Source organism: Alosa alosa, chromosome 11 (assembly GCF_017589495.1).
Source record: "Alosa alosa isolate M-15738 ecotype Scorff River chromosome 11, AALO_Geno_1.1, whole genome shotgun sequence".
Lineage (NCBI taxonomy): Eukaryota > Metazoa > Chordata > Actinopteri > Clupeiformes > Clupeidae > Alosa > Alosa alosa.
In genome coordinates, this window is record NC_063199.1 from 10,505,135 (window position 1) to 10,519,928 (window position 14,794).

A 14,794-nucleotide genomic window follows, 5' to 3' on the forward strand; every position below is an offset into this window, starting at 1 on the left:
GAGAAAGAGACAGAGACTGAGACAGAGGGAGAGTGAGAGAGAGAGTACAGAGAGTAGAGTCCATGACAAAACAGGGAAAAAACATAATTGAAGACCCGATCACGTCCTCACTGGGGTAGAACACTCCGGTGCCAGAGCTTCATTATGGAGTCTCATGCAGACTGAATGGGCTGCCTATGAAAGTTTTAAGATGTGATTTGCTGATGCTTTAGAGCTGGGAGGTAGTGTGATTAGAGAGCGGTACCAGACTGTCAGAATGGGATATGTGATAAAAGTGTGTGTGTGTGTGTGTGTGTGTGTGTGTGTGTGTGTGTGTGTGTAGCCATTTGCCGTTGGGAATGCTGTCACTTTGCTGTGGCAGCAAAGATAACCTGCTGCTATCCTCTATAAGATTTGGGCACCCACAGTGGCTATAAAGTTGGCCCTCGGGGTCTGTTTTTCACCCAGCAATGGCTTTCAGACAACCCATGGTAAACCATCTAAGAACTCTGCAATGTCATAAAAATCAACACCATCTCCATTAAGGCATTTTCCCCTTGCACTCCGATGGGAAGTGTGGGAGTGTTTGCAATTTAGTTCAAATAAACTAATCCTAAAGTATAAGATCATAAGATGGTGTACAATCATTTGCAAAACCTTCAAAAACAGAAAAAGATCAATGTTTCACCAAAGACTGTGGGATAATATTCTTCATGGTGCACATACCCCTGGCAAATATTGATTTAATGTTGATTTTCTGCCAAAATGACCCTGCCACATGCCAAAAGGTTGCAAGACAATGTGGTACAACCATAGAAATCAGACAAAGAAGCGTTTACTTATTTTTTAACATTTCCATGAAAAATGGTGTGTTCATACCCTTTTTAAATAATCAATAGAAACGACTTTATTTGCCATCACAGATCTTATGATTCTAGACGGCATCTTTTTAGCAGCAATCCAGATTTTTAGACAGGAACAATTCTTATTCTTTGCCATCACTCTGGCCTTTTGCTCACTTTTTAATGGACTGAGGTCTGGACTCTGGCTGGGCCACTCTTCAAATGTTGATATTGTTCTCTGTTAACCATTTCTTGCCTTGTTTGGCTTGTCAGGCCGCCATGTCCCTGGGTCAAAACAAAATTATTTGTCCAGGTGTGCCCTTATAAAGGTTAAGCTGAGTTGTGCATGTTTGGAGAAGGGTGTTCCTTGATCAGCATCCATGATGACCAAGTGGTCCATTTTGGAATGGGGTAAAAATTTCAACCACCAAATCACCATACCCACAGTGGAGAATAGCTATAGAGGTGTACTAGTTGGACAATGGGGCCTGGCAACATTGTTAAACTAAATAGCATCATGAGAAAAAAGGACTAGATCAAGATTCTGAAGGAAAACCTAATGCACTGAGCAGGGAACCTTGGGCTCATAGGCAGCATCAGACCTTTAAGCATAACAATGATCTGAAACATCCAGCCAAAGTGGGAATAAGTGGTGAACAAGAAACAATATGGTTGAGACCTCAAACCATAAAAAAGTGAGCACAAGGCCAGAGTTATGGCAAATACTGGTTCCTGCCTCAAAACCCGGATTGCTGCTTAAAAGGTCTAAAATCATTGTGGAGACATGGAGAGGCTTGGTAGGTATTATAAGAGCTATCCATTTTGAGAGCTATGATGGCAAATAAAGATGTTTCCATTGATTATTTAAAAAGGGTATGAATAATTCTGGACTTGCCATTTTTCATAAAAATGTTAAAGATAAAAACTTTTCTTTTTTTGATCCCATGTTTTACCACATTGTCTTACAACCTTTTGGCATGTGGCAGTGTCATTTTCAGTCAGAACAAACATATTGGTCAAGAGAAAATCAACATTAAATCAATATCTGCCAGGGGTATGAATCCTTTTGTTCTTAACTGTAAGAACCAAGTCCCAAGACAATGTACAGCCAATGATCATTATTTTGACATACAGTAGCTATGATCCCTTTTGGCACTATTCTGCATTTGCCATGTTTATATGTGATTGAAACCACTACAGTGAGGTATGAAGAACTCAAAATCTTGGCTGCATAGGGGGAAAAAGTGTTGACAAATATGCACACAGAATTGTGATTGACAGACGTGCTATGGATGGATCTGAAACGAAGCAGGCTTGTGCACCACAAGCCAGGCATGACAGGACCAAAACTGCACAATACACTGCCAATTTCCAATTGGATAAGGAGACCGTGGGCATGCTTCAGTTGTTCCAAATATCTCAGTTGGCTCTCAAGCCTCTACCCTGCTGAATAAACACAGAACGGCGAATGGATTGCACAGAGTTTCTGTCCACTTTTTAAAGAGAAACAGCGACGGCAATGAAACTGGGCCATTTAACTTAACTTTTAAGTGGCTGGAGGCCCATAGTCTCCAGCTCTGCAACATAAGCCCAGCCTGGCATGGTCAGGACAAAGCCAGGGCAATGGTCGCCGTGAGGATAACTGAATTACAGCGTCCACAATATCCTTTGTGTGCGTGTCCGCGGTCCCGCTCCAGGCGCTCTAACTCGTTTATGGGAGACTTAGCCTCAGGTTGAGGCCCCAGCTCTCCGGCACTAAAACAGCCCATTAGAATTCAGTTGTGGCCAGAGCATTGACTCTCTGTCTAGTCTCGGAGCTAATCCATGGGAGCGAGATGGCTCTGGGTTGGGTGGGAATACTGATTGAGATGTCAAAAGTCGTTCCTCTCATCCTTGTTTCTCGCACTTTGTGTCCAAGACGATGTTTCGACCGTGCACATCACAGGGGAGATCTCTGAGGTGATGCAGAGGGGAGGAAAACAACAGCTGCATAGATCCATCAATAATATCAAAGATCCGGTGGAAATATGCTTTTCTTGAAATCGGGTGAACTCGTTTAAGTATAAGTATAAGTATATGTATATATAGTCTTTCGATCCCGTGAGGGAAATTTGGTCTCTGCATTTATCCCAATCTGTGAATTAGTGAAACACACTCAGCACACAGTGAACACACAGTGAGGTGAAGCACACACTAATCCCGGCGCAGTGAGCAGCCTGCAACAACAGCGGCGCTCGGGGAGCAGTGAGGGGTTAGGTGCCTCGCTCAAGGGCACTTCATATACTCTACGTGCCTACTGGTCGGGGTTCGAACCGGCAACCCTCCGGTTCCAAGTCCGAAGCGCTAACCAGTAGGCCACGGCTGCAATACACAATACACTCAGCAGTGGCAATAGTGTGTGCGAGGTGAAAAAAGGGATTCGAAATGTTGTGAGATGTTGCAGAGGCAGAAAATGTCAACATCAAAGGCATTATGTCAATGGCAGCCTTTGACTAAAAACCTTTACAAAAATGTCTTTAATCCAGACTGCAAATCATTTCGCGACACTCCAATATTTTTGGCGACCCCCAGTTTGAGAACCACTGCATTAGTTCATACTGATGGCAGTGAATGGGAATTTAGGCAGGAGTGTGACTGACTCGGTTCCTGTAATAAAGGTTACGCAATAAATTTCAAATAATTTCAACTTTTGAGGCAACAAGCAATGGGTCATGAGTGAATCTTACTACCCTCTCATACCGGGAAGAAAAACACAGCCTGACAGCTAGCACAGACATAAAAGGAAGCAAATGACACTTCCCAAGTCTTTCACATGAACATTTATGTCAAATGCAGCTTTGAGACATACTTGAAAGGACGCCCTCGCAGGGAAGGAAATGATGGGTCCTGCCTCTACCTGCTCCGACACCCAGCATGAGCGCTCACCTCTTAATTATACATTTCAATTAGCATTTCCGTGGCTGTGACAGAGGACGGGCAAATTAAACTATTGCTGCTGTGCGCAGGTTCCTGCTGGCGCCTAGCATCCCCCCAGGGCCGCTGGCCGTAATAATTACAGTGGTGGCTGAGGATCTCTGGGAAACGCTTGGAGCGGAGCGTCAGCTCTCCACAAATCTGAGAGGAAGCAGACACACAGAGCACACCATAGACAACGCCACAGGGTCACGCCTGTATTGGTCTAGACTAAACATGGAACTGAAGGCAACCATGGTATGGGTGTTGTCGCCAACAGTGAGAACCAGTGTGAGACATTTGCCAAGTCAATTGCCAAAGAAATAGTGTAGGAAGTCTGCAGTGTTTGCCACAAAGCATGAGCTACATGACTTCTTTGAACTGATTCTTTAAAAGCCTGTCAGAGTTAGTCATCTTCACTCAATTACATCTAATCATTGTCAGATATTTTTCAATGCATAAGACCTACAGTATGGTTACCAGTAAACAAAAATACAAGAGGAAGCAATACAGTATTTGTACATCTAAGATTCACAACATAAAGCATTAAAGAGCTTGATAAGTGGTTGTGGTACTTTTAAAACCAATACTTTCAATGTATTTTTGCCCGAGGCAGTCCACAGCTCTTTGAGTTCCACAGACACAACAACCTCTTTTCTACTTGGCCAAGAAGGTCAAGGGGAAAAATGGGAGGGCTTGTCCATCATCCGCGTCCTCCTGTGAACCATCAATGTCCTCTTCTGAGCCATACTGTTAAACCAACCCTTACAAGAATATCTTCAAATTGCTCTGGTAATGAAGGAAGCATATCCCTAGCATAGCATATGCTCAACAAGCAGACAAGCAATAGAGCTCCATCAACACAATCAATTCAATTCATCAAATCAATTCTGCCAACATCAATGCTCCTTCATGCTTTATGTGCCTTTATTAGCCTGCTTAAAGGGAGCACATTGGAGATGAGAAGGCTGGGCACCATGACATATTGTGGAGTGTCCTCTACAGACACACATAAATAAAAGGCTGAAAGATGAGACCGTGTAAAGCTCTCGGACTGTACGCTGAGAGATATCCACTCTTTTTGCACTACTACAGGATCAGGGGGAGGCTAGGCTCAAGCTCATGTGGGATTCCTCCTCTTGAAACACTTTGGGGGCTCAGAAAACGAGAAGTATGACTGCATGCTGCCAATTCGCTTAATGAAGAGCATAGATGATATCCAAAACTCTATTGGAAAGCACAGTTGGTGTTAAGAACTGAAATCTGGCAGTATGGCTTCCAGCATTCTGGGAACCAGAGCAGAGTTGAAACACCCCACTTGTCTGATCGCTCCCATCCACATGTTTGCCTTTACGAGCCAAAACGCTGAAAATGACCTCAGATCAGCGGCAAGGGGGGAAGCCTGGGATTACTCGAGTCCAGGCCTGTCTGGAATTGACAGAATTAAGAGTGCCACCTCCAGCTCTCGGTGATCCCCACCACCTCAGATAGTCTGGATGTGTAATCCGTCTGATTTCAACACTTGTTTTTTCAGAGCAAAGAAAGCACTGTTTCTGAAGCACGTCACCAAGGAAGTTCGGAGATGTCACGCAGCAATTCAAAAGAAGAAGCAGATGTTGCTGAAATCGTTTCCTTGATGGAAAAGAGATGTTTTTTGTGTAAACACTGATATTTATAGAGATGTTTGCGCCTGAGGCCATTGTTTTGCTCTCGGTCTCTCTCTCAGACTTATCCTCCGCTCTTGGAGTATGCATTCCTTCACTGGCAGGAGGGGGAGAGGGGGTGTTCATTAGGCTGGGCTGTTTTGATGAGCTGCTCCGTGGCAGACTCTCAGTGACTTTGGGAGTGGGGGGAGTGTGTGTGTGTGTGTGTGTGTGTGTGTGTGTGTGTGTGTGGTGTTGGGGGGGATGGGTGGGAGGGGGCATTGCGGGATGCAGAGCAGATTTGCATTCTTGGAGGTCTGAGACATTTTGTCTTGTGGGCAGATATTTCAGTTGTGACGGCTAAAATCATCTTTAGCCAGAGAAATAACATTCCATTGCTGTGTGTACTCTTGCGCAAGGTCTGCGAGCAAGCATGGGAAAGAGCCTGCATTGCCTGCCTAGGGGGGGAAAGGGAAGGGGAGAAAAAGTTGGAAGGGAGCAAATGGACAGAAACGGCCCCCAGGGCAAATACCAGCCAGTGACAGAAAGCAGGTATGCAGGCAAGCAGACACAAAACACACACACACACACACGCACGCACGCACGCACACACACGCGCATGCACACACACACACACACACACACACACACACACACACACACACACACACACACACACACACCACACACAACACACACATACATAACACATAAAACGTAAGTGGTTTTAAACTATACAATATGTAGAAAAGGAAGATGGGTGCGCTCACACAGAAAATGAAAATGAGAGTACTTAGGAAAAGGAGAGGTATCTGTACAGCCACACAAATTTGCAAAGTGCCGGTTATTAACACATATGTGAAGAACTACTTCTTAACACTCCTTAACACTACTTCTTAAGGCAAGGCAGTGTCTCCAGTAAGAATATTTTCATTTTAGAACAGCGAAAGAAAAGAAAAAAAGAAATGCTGAAGTCAGTAAGCAAAAAAAGCCCTTGTGTGCTCATATTCACCATGACACACTCTGCCACTTTCCCTTGAAAAGCGAGTAATTGCTATGGCAACTGGCAAGAATGAAAAAAAAAATATATATATTCCCATGAAGCCAGAGCAGGGGCATCCCGGGCCTGAATGGGGTTACGTTTTTTTTTTTTTTTCATAAAAAGCCAAATTGCACCAGTCAGAGGGGCAGCAGGAGCCGGGGTGTGGAGGGGGCCCTTGAGCAGAGACAGAGAGCCAAGCACTGCCCTGCCCTGCCTTCGCCTGCTGGCCCTGGTGCTCTCTTTCCCAGGCTCTCAGCTACCCGAGTCGGCCTAATCACTTAAGGGAGGCCCCAAGGGAGGGAGAGAGCTTTACCGCCCACAACCTGTAGTTCACTTCTAGTTGTTTTTTTATTTTATTTTATTATTATTACACGTCGCAGGTAGCTTCACTTAGCACATAGTCGAAAAAAGAAGGGTCACAAAGGTTTCGCTATGTCCATAGTGCAAACACATATACGCAAACCGCAAACACTTGATCACACCAACCCAAACATCCACACGCCTACATATTGAATACGTATTGTACACGTGATATGCACTGACAGATAGCAGATCTATACGCCTCAAGCTATTCAAGACATGGTGCTTGCAAGCACACCCACTCTACAAACTCAGACATTAAAATTACCACACACACACACAAACATACTCACACACAATCACACACACACACAGCTTTGCCCCATGGGTAAAATTAGTGGTTAGGATTTAATACCTGTGGCTGAGCAGGTAAAATGGAGCCAGTCTCAGCATGACTGTGGCCTGCAGAGCTCTCTGAGGTTCACTCTAAGATGTCTCCCCTGTGCGGTGTTTGAGCCCTGTTCCCACGTGCGCACCTTCAAATCAACACAGCCTGCTTCGCCACACTGGGTTACAGCTGCAAATGGTGCATGCAAAATATTCCTCTCCAATGCTATGCAGTGTGGGGGAGGTGTTGAGCTGGCGATCAGTAAGTTTAAACAGCCTCCCTGTGCCAAAGTAAATTGACTCCCAGAGAAACTGTTCAAAACACCCAGAAGTAAAGAAACCTGACGGGACACCTTTAACCGAACAAGGCCCTTTCTTCAGGGCAATTAAGAGCAAACACATTTTACACCATCGTCTTGGAAGGGAAAGCGCCTTGTTTCCTCCCCATTACTTGTGACATTTAAATGTCAGCGTCTTGCCCTGATTAGAATGAGGGTGGATGGTAAGAGGTGAAGGGTGAGAGGTGGAGGCTGGGAGGTGGGGCCAGCGGCTTAATTAAAACACCTCAGCATGCCTGCACGTTTGCCCCAGTCATCCTTTCTGTACAGCTGCTGATAGCTGCCTCTGTACTGCTGGAGCTGGTCCTGGAGCGGATATTGCCTGTTGCACTGTGATCGTAATGAATTGATGAGGACTGGTCTGGCTGCTGAGGAGCACTGTGTGGCGACAGCACATGCTCTGTTTCATCTCTGTGGGCTGCCACCGTGGGCCGGGAAGCAGGGGGGTGAGGAGTGTGTGTGGGGAGGGTGTGTTTGTGTGTGTGTGTGGGGGGGGGGTGGGTGGCTGGGGGCATTATAACAGAATCCACATGCATCTTGACTCATGAGTGGGGGCGAGGAATAGCGCGTAGGCACGTGTTGCTATGTGTCTAATATGCTCGTGGGCAGCAGTGTGAGCTGATCTGTCTTGATGCATTTTGATATGTGTGTTCCCTTGTATTGTTTTGCGCTGGTGTGTGAGCATTTGTCTTTGTTTAGCATATTTTTAGTGTGTTCTTCTCCGAGAGGCCTGCTAGCCAAGAGGCCTGAGAGGAACTGTAACACTGCCAGTGTTTTGAGTGGACTGGAGACTGTGGGATTGGGAAAGTTGGATGAGGTGTTCAGCCTGTCCTGCAGGGGAATGTCACCTTCATAAAGCACCACCCAGAGAGCCAAATCCCATCTACTCCATAGACCATATCTGGAGACCGCAGCCCATGGTCAGAGAGAGAGAGAGAGAGAGAGGAGAGAGAGACATGTGCCACTGTTCACCAGGCCGACCTTCACTGCCACATGAGCATATTCACCCTGACCATAGCAGACATGCTGTACCCAAACAAACTCTACTAAGTATAAACACAAGCAACCTTGTCTGCACAATAGTCACAACATGTCTAATACAATCAACTGACTGATTGCACATTGACCAAAAAAGGACCCTGATATATGGCCCACGGGCAGTCCTTGTATTCAAGTCTGCATCATATCTGAAGTTGTGGTATAAACACCATCCACCCCCTCCGTCACTATGGCTGCAGTCAATTCAATCGTTTGAATCTCTCTTTATGCTTGTCAGGGCCAAGTTAAGTGCAACAGGAAATTCCATTAGCTTTGCATAAGCCAGCCTTTTCTCTCACTGAGGGAAACAATTTGCTATCTCCATAAAATTCTATGGTAAAACGATGCTGCAAAGCCTTAACACTGGCAGATGGATTACTGTTATATTATGAATTATGAGTTGAAAGAGCGGCCCTCTCTTAGAGGTACACAAGTTCGCCTTAAAACCCACACCCCCATACTTGAGTCCCCACAATCCATCCTTGAAAGTAGTCTTCCGTTACTTTTGTAAGGGTACAACTCTAGGGATTTCACAGTTCTTTCCTTTCACTTTTGGAGAGGATGAGGGAAGATGTTTTTGGTGGTAAAGAAGCAGAAATGGTTATGGATAATAAAGACTGCACTATCACTGTGCCGGTACTGGGTGTGATTGAAAGCCCCATATCAAGTGCCATCTGCATAAGCATTGGTGTGATAGACTGTATTTGTGTATGTGTGTGTGTGTGTGTGTGGTGGAGTGGCTGGGGGGCATTATAACAGAATCCACATGCATCTTGACTCATGAGTGGAGGCGAAGGAATAAGCGTAAACGTGTTGCTATGTGTCTAATATGCTCGTGGGCAGCAGTGTGAGCTGATCTGTCTTGATGCATTTTGATATGTGTGTTTTCCCTTGTATTGTTTTGCGCTGGTGTGTGAGCATTTGTCTTTGTTTAGCATATTTTTTAGTGTGTTCTTCTCCGAGGCCTGCTAGCCAAGAGGCCTGAGGAGGAACTGTAACACTGCCAGTGTTTTAGTGGACTGGAGACTGTGGGATTGGGAAAGTTGGATGAGGTGTTCAGCCTGTCCTGCAGGGAATGTCACCTTCATAAAAGCACCACCCAGAGAGCCAAATCCCATCTACTCCATAGACCATATCTGGGACCGCAGCCCATGGTCAGAGAGAGAGAGAGAGAGAGACATGTGCCACTGTTCACCAGGCCGACCTTCACTGCCACATGAGCATATTCACCCTGACCATAGCAGACATGCTGTACCCAAACAAACTCTACTAAGTATAAACACAAGCAACCTTGTCTGCACAATAGTCACAACATGTCTAATACAATCAACTGACTGATTGCACATTGACCAAAAAGGACCTGATATATGGCCCACGGGCAGTCCTTGTATTCAAGTCTGCATCATATCTGAAGTTGTGGTATAAACACCATCCACCCCCCTCCGTCACTATGGCTGCAGTCAATTCGAATCGTTTCGAATCTCTCTCTTTGCGTTGTCAGGGCCAAGTTAAGTGCAACAGGAAATTCCATTAGCTTTGCATAAGCCAGCCTTTTCTCTCACTGAGGGAAACAATTTGCTATCTCCATAAAATTCTATGGTAAAACGATGCTGCAAAGCCTTAACACTGGCAGATGGATTACTGTTATATTATGAATTATGAGTTGAAAGAGCGGCCCTCTCTTAGAGGTACACAAGTTCGCCTTAAAACCCACACCCCCATACTTGAGTCCCCACAATCCATCCTTGAAAGTAGTCTTCCGTTACTTTTGTAAGGGTACAACTCTAGGGATTTCACAGTTCTTTCCTTTCACTTTTGGAGAGGATGAGGGAAGATGTTTTTGGTGGTAAAAAACAGAAATGGTTATGGATAATAAAAGACTGCACTATCACTGTGCGGTACTGGGTGTGATTGAAAGCCCCATATCAAGTGCCATCTGCATAAGCATTGGTGTGATAGACTGTATTTGTGTATGTGTGTGTGTGTGTGTGTGTGAGTGAAAAAGAACGAGAAAGAGAAGTGTTATGTACCACATACTGTGCTTGTGGATGAGTAAATGTATGAAGAGAAAGTGGGTACAAAAATGCCTGCTTATTTGTATGTTAGCAGCTCACCCTTTGGGTGCATAATTACCTGTGACTGTGTGTGTGTGTGTGTTTGCCAGTCTCAGAGTGTGTGGGAGGGCGTACGTGTGAGTCCTGGAGCCACTCTCCTCTCCAGACGCAGAGCACATGGCCGGGGGGTCAGAGAGAAAGCGAGCCGGGTTTATTTCAGTAATTACTCAGCCACGGGTCGCCGGCTCGCCTGCACATCCAACTTTAGCTCCATCGACTCCCTCTCCACTCTCTGTCGCTCTTACCCTGCCACCACCTAACCCTTCAGAGTGGCTCAATCAGTTTACACACACTCACACAAACACACACACACAGCTAATAACCATGAGAGGGAATTTGGGGCCTAATGGCTTCCTGCCTAAAAGCCCCATCTCAAAGTGGGGTAATCGTTCACACAGTCAGGAGGGGTCTGCGGTAGCATACTGAGAGGGGCTGGGAGAGCTGGACATGTAAAGCTTTGTGCTTGAGGTTAGAAATGACCAGAGAAAAACTACAACCACTGTCAATCCAGCAGAGGCGGACAGAGTACACAGCTTCATTACTTGAGTAAAAGTACAGATACCCTTTGCTAAATTTTACTCAAGTACAAGTAAAAGTACAAGTCAGATGTCTACTTAAGTAAAAGTATTTCCCGGGATGGACCTGCTGCGTCTTCATCCATTGTTTTGTCTATGGTTTCGTCTCTTATCTAAATCTGACCATGGAGTTGACTTTGGCGGAAAGCTGAAGGTGATTGCTGATAGGCTGTCCCAATCAGTGGTGTCTGCACAATCCAATCACGTTTGAGAGGGAAACAACAAATCGAGGGTTTCCAAAATGTTTCTTTTTTTTAGAAGTAACGGATACTCACGGTTATGGATAGAAATGTAGTGGAGTAGAGTACAATATTTGCCTCTCAAATGTACTTGAGTAAAGTCATGAGTAATCCCCAAAAATGATACTCGAGTAAAGTACAGATCCCTCAAAATTGTGCTCAAATACTGTACTCAAGTAAATGTACTCCGTTACTGTCTGGCTCTGCAATCCAGCCAGTATTATTTCCATAGCGCGATCCAACTGTATCACAGTGCAATTTTATTAGGATTGTACAGTATAACTGCCTACACAGAATGCATTCTGGCCATTAAACAATGCTTCAGGATGAGCATCAAGAAAACTGATTCAAGTCATATCGGTATGAATCCTGTGGTTCATGTGTTGTGTTGCTTCTGCTACAGATAGTGACTCAAAGATTCAGACCTTTGTAATATCGCTAAAAGATTTTGCAGTGATAGAACTGAAAAGGGGATATTATTGACTTTACTGCACAGACAGTTAGTGCCTTTGAGGCCCTGACTGACACTTTGGCAACAGTATTAATAGTTCACACATAGCAGCGATGAACATTTGGAAAAGCAATGTTCTACACAGTGTTCCACTTGGCTCCATCCTTATTGGTGTGTTGCAATGTTGGCCATAATCCCATGAAAAAAAAAAACAAAAGACATGAGGTCCTAACTAAAAGACTAGACATAATCAGCTCCATTCCACACATTTAATGACGGTAAACTGAGTAATTACACACTAGCTCAGACTAGCTTGCAGTGGATGGAGGCAAACAAGGAATGGAAAAACATGCAAAAGACTATAACATGAAAAGGCCTACATGAGTTACACTTGTACTTCGCCAAAATGTCAGTGGCTGTGCCTGCTGTTATTCTCCTAGCAGAAGTAATGGCCACTGTTTAGCTGGCAGAATGTAATTGAAATCATTGATTTCATCCCCTGCAGAATTAGAGCGCAACGGAGCATGCAGTATGAATGACAGGCAACAAATGGACATGCAGTGACTCACAGAGCAAATGTGCAGAGCACAATGGAGAGGAGCATTCTTTTAAAATACAGCGAAGGAGAGGAGGGCTTACTGCCGCAAAGCAAACAGAGCGGGCCCTCTCTCCTCCTGCCTCAGCTGGAGCAGGCGATCTGTCATCTGAAGTGTGCTGTGGAGAGGGGGGAGCCCATAGGAGGACGGTAGTGGTGGTGGGGTTGTGTGTGTGTGTGTGTGTGTGTGTGTGTGTGTGTGTGTGTGTGTGTGAGAGAGAGAGCATGTGTGCACACTGCATGCACGTGCGTGCGTGCGTGCGTGTGTGTGTGTGTGTGTGTGTGTGTGTGTGTGTGTGTGTGTGTGTGTGTGTGTGAGCGTGTGAGCATGTGTGTACACTGCATGCATGTGCGTGCGTGCATGCGTGTGTGTGTGTGTGTTGTTGATTAAGAGTACAACCTCCCACACTGATTTATATTTCAGCAATGACAGAAGAGAGCAGCTAATGAGAGGATGACAAAGGAGAGTCTTGCACATGTGCTCTCTCTGCTATACTGCACACTGGGAGACACCGCTGGACAATATAATGGATAAATTCTGCTCTATTCTCTACTGCCTACCACTCTGTGCTTCAGCCAACACGATTCAAAGGGAGCTGACACCCGACTCTGAAAACCTACTACTTCAAAGAGAGCATAGTTAAAGTGTCACAAAAGGCAGCTGACAGTGATAGGTATGGGAATTGCCTCATGAAAGAAGAGAAAGTGAGAGAGAGATAGAGTAAGTGAGTGAGTGTGTGTGTGTCTGATATCACATTCTGCCCCTAAAATTGTTAAATCATTCCCCTCACTCCTACTGCTATGTCCACAGTCCACACACACACACACACACACTTCTGAGGTATGGATGGTGGGGGTGGTGTGGGGCGTTAAGAGCACAAGCCTGTTGATTTTCAGCTCTGTTTGTCTGCGGAGGTGCTGCCAAAAGGCCATCCCTCCCTCCTCGCCTGCCTGCTCGTGTTTGTGTTGGAGCTGTGTGTGCTCGCAGCTCGCTCGCTCATTGCTGCAGTGAAGGGTAGCTGTAGGAGAGTGGGATTTGCGGGCAATAACTCAGAGGGGATCGGCTGCTTCAGAGAGGTGTGCCCAGACACACACACACACACAGACACACACACAAAGATACAGAGACACACACAGAATGCGATGTCAGGCACAAACATATATACCCACCCACACACACACACACGTGCAGACGCCCGCACATGCATTCTTGGCACCGCCAGCCAACATCTGTGACAAAAGAAACAATCGTCTGGGGTTGCGTTGCATTCATACGAACACACACACACACACACACACACACACGCTCACAGGCCCCGGTGCTGCCTACAGATGGCTGCTATTTACGCTGGTGGAGCGTGGGCATATGGAGACGCCGCTGAGGATCTGCTCAAACCTCCAGTGACGGATGACTGAAGAAATGCCCTGAGACAGTCAGACGCCTCTTCTTCTTCTTCTTCCTCTTCTTTGACACCGTGTCGGGATGTTCTGGTGATGGCTGGTCTGCTCAGCTGCACCAAAAGTGCCCCCCGATGACAAGTTTTTGCATCGGCAGAACTTTTTCCGCGTGTCTGCGGATAAAGCGCGTTCTCATGAGGTGGCCAGAAGCAAGAGAGGCTAAATAAATTAAACAACACTGGAACTACAAAGACGATTCCGCGGTGTTAGTAGTGGTAGAGACCTCCGCAGCCACATTTGGCGGCGGTGAGATGCTTCAGACATCAAACGAATCCCTTACTACTGAATTCTGCTGGGTAGAGAACTAGGATTTAACAGGAACATCAAATAGAGCTCCAGTGCGTTTGTCTTGGATGTGCAACCTCCATCAGAGGGCTTAGTTTCTTTCTTTCTTTTTTTTTTCCATGGAATCCGCGTAAGATGAGGAGAGGCATTGTGAGCACGGACTGATTACCACATCAAATCAAAGGGAGGGAAATGGAATACAACAATGCCCACGCTGGGAGATGAGTGGCCACGGGAGAGGAGAGCGTTCAGCCAGAGTGAACCTCTGGGATGGGATGGGATGTTCGCTTCTGGCAGTTACGACTTTGGTTCTCAAAACTAACAAAGACCACACACACACTCACACATGCACATACAGGCATGCACACACAAAGCTGTGTTATTACTGAATCCACCCATGAATTTTCATAGCTCAGTCTTTTGAAATCCCAGTAACACAGGCATTCTTATAATAGGCGGTGGTGGGGGGGGGGGGGGGGGCATGTTTAACAACCTTCACTGGCACAGAATGCATTTCACAGGGCTGTCTCGGGTTGGTGTGTAAGAGGCCCTTTGC

At 45.8% G+C, this 14,794-nt stretch overlaps 1 protein-coding gene across 1 annotated transcript in view; it reads right to left on the reverse strand.

Annotated features, from left to right (window-relative positions):
* peak1 (pseudopodium-enriched atypical kinase 1) overlaps window positions 1-14,794 on the reverse strand; it is a 93,259-nt gene that overhangs the window by 31,961 nt on the left and 46,504 nt on the right.